The following is an 8,129-nucleotide window of genomic DNA, read 5'->3' on the forward strand; positions in this document are numbered from 1 at the left end:
TAAAAGGAAATTGGTCCCCCCTGGATTGAAATTTATGATTCTCTGAAAAGAACAGCATCGGTCTTTAATAGCATTGAGCTTGAAGGTTTGCAAGGCACTTTACAGGCATTATTTGGTTCAGTCCTGACAACAACCCTGTGGAAGGGAATGCTGCTATTATCTCCATTTTACAGTGAGGAAACTGAGGTTCCAAGAGTTTCAGTGACTTGCTTTCTCATAGTCAGGAGGGAGGATGTGAAACCAGTTCTTTTCCAAAACCATTTCCTCCTACCTCTGCGGCCATCACTCTCATCGCTCTGTGCCACCACCACCGCAGTCACTATCGTTGTCAAAGTTGCATTTCTGTAGCACTTCAGGGCTTGCAAAGCACTTCACAAATATCCTCTTATTTGCTCCTCACAACCACCCTGGGAAACACGTGCTTTTATTATCCCCATTTTTATGGAGGAGGAAACTGAGGCAGACAGAGACCAAATTACTTCCCCAGAGTCACACAGCCAGTTAGTGTCCGAAGCCTCATTTGACCTCGGCTCTTCCCTCGTGCAGGCCTCAATGTCTGTTTTATCACTTTCGTGGGCTTGTTTCCTCATCTGTCACATTAGGGGGTGAGCCTGTCGGAGGATCTTAACCTGGGTCCTCGAACTTTATTTTGAAAATATTTTAAGAACTGTGTTTCTAGGTACCTGATTCCCTTTGTAATCCTATGCACTTTATTTCATGCATTTAAAAACATGATTCAGAGAAGAGGTCGCTAGGATTCACCAACTAATTGTCAAAGGGACACACAATACAAAAAAAAAAAAAAAGATTCCCTGAAACAGAAGATTGGTAGGGTCAGTTCCAACAATAAATGAATGGATGGATGGATGATTATTTATTAAGCTCTAAAAGCCCAACTCGGCCCAACAGGGGACACATGCAAGATAAAGCAGTCCCTGCCTTCCAGAAGTTTACATATTGATAGGACTCTAAAGTTACAACCCTGCTTATCTACCTTCAATGCTTTTACAAATGAAACTAGATGGAATACACGACAGAAACAATTCTCTGTCCTTCAGCAGTCGGCTCTGGAATACTGCACTAGGAAACACTTTCTGCCCAGCGAGGAGCTGATGTTTAGCCTCAAACAAAGCTATCCTTGCTGCTGGGGAAGGGGGGGAGGGGAAGGGAGCACCTATCTACTCAAGAGAAAAGAGGATGGAGTGAAGGGGTGGGAAAGAAGGCCCCTTTGCAAAATGACTTAAACCTCTCATGGTGGATAATAGGAGGGTGCAGCTTCTCATTTGAATTAGCGCCTTTGTTTGGATTCTTTTGCCCCAGGCCACAGCATGGTGGATTTGCCACAGAAGCCTGCCAGCCTGAGCGCAGGCATACAAGGCAAAGAGCCCAGACCTGGGAGCCCGGACTGCTGGCTCCCTCTTCCACTGAGCGCTTAGGTAATGTCGGACGAGTAAGTCACTTTGGCTCAGTTCAGCCCACACTTATTAATAATGATGAAGTAACTCAAGGAACAGCACTCCAAGCAAAGAGACAGCAAACAGACATATCTATGCCCAAGATCCTGCCAGCCCAATGAGCGCGACCTTAGGGGTCTCCAAAGTGGTACTTCTGAAATCTCCTTTTATGTTTTGCAGAAAAACAGATTATCTCACTCCCAACTTCCCAACCTGATTCTGAAATCCAAGAATACGGGTTCTAATTCTACTTTGGTCACTCACTCCCTCTATGAGCATAGCTCAGAGGAGGAGGTTCGGGTTTTGGAGTCAAGAACTAGTGTCGAACCTTGGCTCTCTTATTTACTACCTGTGTGACTTTGGACGAGTCACTTGTGCCTAAATTTCTTTGTCAAGCTTGGACTAGATGACCTCTCTGAGCCTCAACTTCCTTATCTGTAAAATAAAGGAGTTGGATTAAATGGCCTATGAGGTCCCACTGAGGTCTACCTTTAGCATCCAATGACTATCTCTGGACCTCAGTTTTGTCTTCAGTACAATGGGGAGACTGGAATCCAATCTAGTCACCAGGTGGTCTCTAAAGCCCCTTCCAGCTCTACGTCTATGGGCCTATGTCACAAGGGCCTCTTACCTCACCTGGAAAATAACAGGGTGGATGAGATGGCCCCAAAGGTCCCACTGAGGTCTGTCTACATTTATGATCCTGTCATTCTGTCATTTCCCCTCTCGGAGGCACTAGATGGTCTCTAGGGCCCATCTTTCATCTAGGACCCCATCACCCTGAGGCTCCCCGGAACTGGGCAGGCTAGGACTGAATACGCCCCCCCTCCCAACACAGCCAAGCCCAGCTTGGTGCCCAGGCCAGGGAGGAGGTCGAATTCAGCCTGTTCTCCAACACCGGACAGAGGGCGCAGGCAGCGGAACCAATGAGAGGCTCTGCGTTGGCCTAGCATTCCCACTTTCTGGGAATATCCCAGATTGAACAGATGTTCAGCATTTCCAAGGTAGCCAGCCCATCAAAGATGGGAAAACAATCAAGGGTCAGGAGGAGGTGGAGCTTCTCCCTTCCCCCCAACTCCACCACCCACGAAGCAGGAAAGGCTCTGGGCCGAGCCTCTAACCTGCAGTCTCCCTGGCTCACCGAAGACTCCAACGGCTTTCCGCGCAAAACAACGGTTTTCTTTACTGATTTTTTCCTGCCGTTTCGTTTTGTTCTTTCCGGCCGGCTGAGCCGGGCCGGGGACCGGAGCCCGGACCACGCAAATGTGATCTGGATCTCTTCTTTTTGGCGCCTTGCCCGCTCAAAGCCGCATCCTCGGCTCCGTGGCCTCCTCGTTTCAAACAAAGGCTCCGGGACTGCACGAGACCAGAACCCAACGCGAGCGGGCGCGCGGAGAACCCCTGGGGCACCGCGGAGGGCCGGGGGGGGGGGGGGGGGGGGGGCGGTGCTGTTGTCGGCGCGGGCACGCGGGGCCGGGGTGTTTCCTGGGTGGGGTGCACGCCTGTCTGCGCCCCGGGAACGGTGCACACGTGCGTTTGTTGTGGTGGAGTGAGCACGCATGCATGCGCCCGGGGGCCACCCAGGTCTCTGTCCTCTGTGACTGCGGACCCCCGCGGGGTAAGCCGAGTCAAGGAGCACCGGGGAAGCTTTCCGCGCGTCGGGCATTGTGCTAAGTGCCCGGTAAGGGGTGGCTCTGGCCTCCGAGTCCAGCCGTGACAAGGCCGAGCCCAGGTTCAGGCCGCCCCGCCGCGCCCCCCACCCCGGGCCGGGGCGCGGGGCGCGGGGCGCGGGGCGGGACGGGGCGGGGCGCGGAGGGGCGCGGAGGGGCTGGGCTCCCCGGGATACTCACTCTAAGCCGATCCAGACGGGGCCGGCTCCGGCGGCTCCTCCGAGGCCCCCCCGCGGCCCCTCGGCTCGGGCCCGGGCCCGCGGCCGGCTCCGCTCCAAGGCTGGGGCCCGGGAGCTTCCCTTTGTTAGGGGCCGGCTCGGGAGCCAGCCCGAGGTGCCGGGGCCCGGCGCAGGCCGGCCCTTCCCCCCGCCCCCATCCCCATCCCCACCCACCCCGCGCCGCTGGATACAAGGGGCGAGGACGGAGGGCCAGGAGAGCTCGGGAGCGCAGCAGGGCAGAGACCCAGCGAGAGACAGAGACAAAGAGAGACGGGGGGAGGGGCGAGAGGCGGGCGGGGAGGAGAGCGCCCCCTCCGTTATGCAAATGCGGCCGAGGGAGGGCCGGGCACCGGCGCCCAGCTCCGCACCCTCCCCTCGGCGTCGGCTCCGCGGGGTCCTGGAGGGCAGCTGCCCGAAGCTGGGGGCCGGGGGGCGCATTCCGCTCCACCCCCACTCCGCCCCTCCCCAGCCCCGGAATCCCCCGGGCCGCATCCCCACCTTCACATGATGCCGGCGGGAGCCCCCCGAAAGAGGCGCTGCCCACCTGCCCCACTACCCACCCAAGGAGCGCGGGCCACCGGCTGTGGGGCGGCTGGAGGGCTGCTTCCCTAGCCCCGCGCCGCTCCATGCATGCAGATGCGCCCAGTGCCCCACGCAGCCCGCAGCGGGCTCAGAACGCGCTTCTCAAGGGGGTATGGGCCAGGGATTGGGGGGGGGGCCCGGCTCCCGGAGTCCACACCCGCCCACTCGCGCACGTGCCGAGACCGCAGACCACGTGACCGGCCTCCCTCCGCCGCCCCACTCAAGCACTGTCCCGGGCTTGCACCTACACCCACCCCTGCCCCAGCAGCCTTGCGCCCCCTGGGGAGCCTTCCCCCTCCCCTCTGGGGTCTCTGCCCTGTTAGGGTCAGGGGCACACCACCCCCTTCCTCTCCGCCGAGGAAACCAGGGCCGAGCCTGGGCCGAGTGGAAAAGAGGGGAAGGGACAACAGCGGGACCGTGGGGGGTTCAGAGTTTGGCCCCTTCTACGCCCCCCGCGCCCCGCCGCAGGCCTGGGGTTTAAATCCGAGCCGCTCCGGCCCCTGGCTACCGGGTTCCTAGCAACGAGCCCGGCGGGGGGTCACGGGCAGCCGTCCCTGCGTGCGGTTTCTGCCGCTTCACCCCCACCGCGGCCCCCATCCCGCTGCAAAAGACCCGGGAACCTCCCCCTCCTCCGTCACGGGCGGGGGCACGCGGCAGGTGAAGGTGAAAGCTGAGCCAGAGCATCTCTCGGTGGAGAAGTGTGTGTGTGTGTGTGTGTCTGGGTGTGATGGGTGTGTGGTGTGTGTGTGTCTGGGTGTGATGGGTGTGTGGTGTGTGTGTGTCTGGGTGTGATGGGTGTGTGGTGTGTGTGTCTGGGTGTGATGGGTGTGTGGTGTGTGTGTGTGTGTCTGGGTGTGATGGGTGTGTGTGTGTGTGTGTGTGTGTGCGCGCACGTGGGTGCAAGGGGAGTTGTCTGTCTGCTCGCGGGGCCGTCTGTCTCGGGATTTCTTCCCTTAGCACCCCAACCGCCCTCACCCCCCCCAACCCCATTCCCGCAGCATCAGCGCCTGGGACCGTGGGAGCTGTCAGTCTGTCTCGGGGCGGGGGGGGGGGTCCCACTCCGGAAAGAAGCCGAGCCGGCACCGCCCCCCACCCCCAGCCCCCTCCTGCAACCATACCTGCAGCCTCCAGTCCCCGAGCTACCCCGGGAGGAGGCTGAGACTGGCGGGCACGGAAGCCAGGTACTCCCTGGGCACTGCGGGCGCTTCGGGCTGTAGCCTCCTGGAGGAGAGCGGAGGAAAGAAGGCAGATCGCAGACCGGGCTTGGGCCAGGATTGGCTGGGGGCGGGGGGGGGGGGGAAAAGACAGCCCGAGATGACGGGCTGGGGGCGGAGGAGGGGTCCGGGAGAGGGGGCTCCGCTTGGGTGGCCTCCTAGAAACTACACACATGCTTGCGGCTTAACGGATCACAGACCAGGAAAGAACTTCAAAGATCGTTGCACCTCCTGGGAGGGCTAGCGATTTGCCCAAGGTCAAACAGGTTGAAGTGCCGAGGCAGCACTTGAACCGGCATCTCCGATTCTCTTAGTGCGAGTTTCCACTGTAACATGGTTGACTTGCCCATCAACGCACAATGAGTGAATCTCTGAGGCAGTATTTGAACCCAGTTCTCTTCCCTCCAAGCTTTTCAAAACTCTGTCATCCTCTGTGCAACTGCTCCCCTAAGCCTTGACCCACACCCTTCATGCTAGCTGCATAGTTTTCTCTATGCATTGTACACACACACATACACACTCACCTACTATAGCACCCAAATGAGAAGGTAAAAATAGGTATAGCAACTCTTTTTGTGGTGGCAAAAAAAAAATTGGAAATTGAGGGGATGCCCATCAATTGGGGAATGGCTGAACAATCTGTGTTATATGAATGTAGTGGAATACTATTGTTCAATAAGAAATGATGAGCAGGCAGACTTCAGAAAAGCCTGGAAAGACTTGTATGGTCTGATGCTGAGTGAAGTGAGCAGAACCAAGAGAACATTGTATACAGTAACAGCTACCTTGTGTGATCAACTATGAATGACTCAGCTCTTCTCAGCAATACAGTGATCCAAGACAATTACAGAGGACCCATGATGGAAAATGCTATTGACATCCAGGGAAAAAACTGATGGACTCTGAATGCAGATGGAAGCATACATACTATTTTCACTTTTTTCCCCCTGTTTTTGTTTTTGTTTTTTTTGGTCTGTTTCTTCTTTCACAACTATGACTAATATGGAAATATGTTTTACATGATTGCACATATATAATCCAAATCAAATTGCTTACTATTTTAAGAAAAAGGGAGGGGAGGGAGGGAGATAAATTTGGAACTCAAAATCTTGTAAAAATGAACACTAAAAATTGTCTTTACATAAAATTGGAAAAAATAAAATACTATTTTAAATTTTTTTAATTTTTTATTAATTTATTTTGATTTATCAACAATCACTTCCATATGCTTTTGAGTTTAAAATTTTTCTCCCGTTCTTCCCCACCACCCTCCACAAGACGGGACACAGTCTGATATAGGCTATACATATACATTCCTATTAAACATATTTTCACATTAGTGATGTTGTAAGTAAAAATTAGCACCAATAGGAGGAACCACCAGAAAGAGGAAACAAAACTCAACAGAAGAGAAAAAAAAATAACAATTCAACTTCCATAGTTCTTTCTTTGGATGTGGATAGCATTTTCCATCACAAGGCCTCTGGAGATGTTTTTAGATCCTTGTATTGCTGGGAAGGGTTAAGTTTATCAATATTAGTCATTGCACAATGTGGCTGTTATTGTGTATATCATTCTCTTGGTTCTGCTCACTTCACTCAGCATCAGACCATACAAGTCTTTCCAAGTTATTCTGAAGTCAGTCTGTTCATCATTTCTTATAGAACAATAGTATTCCATTACATTCATATACCACAACTTGCTCATCCATTCCCCAATTGATGGACATTCTCTCAATTTCCAATTCTTTGCCACCACAGAAAGAGCTGCTATGAATATTTTTGTACATGTGGGTCCTTTTCTCATTTGTGTGATCTCTTTGGAATATGGCCCTAGAAGTGCTATTGCTGGGTCAAAGGGTATGCACATTTTTATAGCCCTTTGGGCATAGTTCCAGATTGCTCTCCAAAATGGTTGGATCATTTCACAACTCCACCAACAATGCATTAGTGTTCGAATTTTCCCACATCTTCTCCAACATTTATCATTTTCCTGTTTTGTCATGTTGGCCAATCTGTTAGTTGTGATGTGGTACCTCAGAGTGGTTTTGATTTGCATTTCTCTAATCAATAGTGATTTAGAGCATTTTTTCATATGATTATAGATGGCTTTAATTTCTTCATCTGAGAACTGCCTTCATATCCTTTGACCTTTTATCAATTGGGGAATGACTTGTATTCTTATAAATTTGACTTAATTCTCTATGTATTTTAGAAATGAGGCCCTTATCAGAAAGACTGGTTGTAAAAAGTCTTACCCAATTTTCTACCTTGCTTCTAATCTTGGTTGCATTGGCTTTGTTTGTGCAAAAACTTTTCAATCAAATGTAATCAAAGTTATCCATTTTGCTTTTCATAATGCTCTCTACCTCCTGTTTGGTCATGAATTCTTCTGTTCTCCATAGATCTGACAGGTAAACTATTCTTTGCTCTCCCAGTTTGCTTATAGTACCAGCCTTTATATCTAAATCATGAACCCATTTTGACTTTATTTTGGTATATGGTGTGAGATTTTGGTCTATGCCTAGTTTCTGCCATACTCTTTTCCAGTTTTCCCAGCTGTTTTTTTTTTCAAAGAGTGGGTTCTTATCCCAGAAGTTGGGGTCTTTGGGTTTATCAAATAATAGATTACTAAAGTCATTGACTACTGTGTCTTGCATATTTAACCTATTCGTCTGATCGACCACTCTATTTCTTAGTCAGTACCAAGCAGTTTTGATGATTGCTGCTTTATAATACAATTTAAGATCTGGAATAGCTAGGCCACCTTCCCCTGCATTTCTTTTCATTAGTTCCCTTGATATTCTGGACCTTTTATTCTTCCAAATGAATCTTGTTATTATTTTTTCTAACTCTATAAAATAATTTTTGGTAGTTTGATTGGTATGGCACTGAATAAGAAAATTAGCTTAGGTAAATTAGCTCGGCCTACCCATGAGCAACTGACGTTTTTCCAGTTATTTAGATCTGACTTTATTTGTGTGAAAAGTGT

The 8,129-nt window shown here is 51.5% G+C and overlaps 1 protein-coding gene across 5 annotated transcripts in view; it reads right to left on the reverse strand.

Annotated features, from left to right (window-relative positions):
- Positions 1 to 5,136, reverse strand: part of ST6GAL1 (ST6 beta-galactoside alpha-2,6-sialyltransferase 1) — a 113,643-nt gene extending 108,507 nt beyond the window's left edge. The window contains exon 1 of one of the 5 annotated variants that reach the window (XM_027862055.1): positions 5,043 to 5,136. The gene's annotated coding sequence lies outside the window, so the exon portion shown is untranslated. Of the gene's footprint in view, positions 1 to 2,595; positions 2,834 to 3,304; positions 3,367 to 3,902; positions 3,989 to 5,042 lie in introns of those variants that run through there. The other 4 variants (XM_027862054.1, XM_027862052.1, XM_027862056.1 and 1 more) reach the window with 4 other exon arrangements.
- Between the last annotated feature and the right edge of the window lie 2,993 nt (positions 5,137 to 8,129).

The sequence above is a fragment of the Vombatus ursinus genome, unplaced genomic scaffold (assembly GCF_900497805.2).
Source record: "Vombatus ursinus unplaced genomic scaffold, bare-nosed wombat genome assembly UNPS02014768.1, whole genome shotgun sequence".
Taxonomy (NCBI): Eukaryota; Metazoa; Chordata; class Mammalia; order Diprotodontia; family Vombatidae; genus Vombatus; species Vombatus ursinus.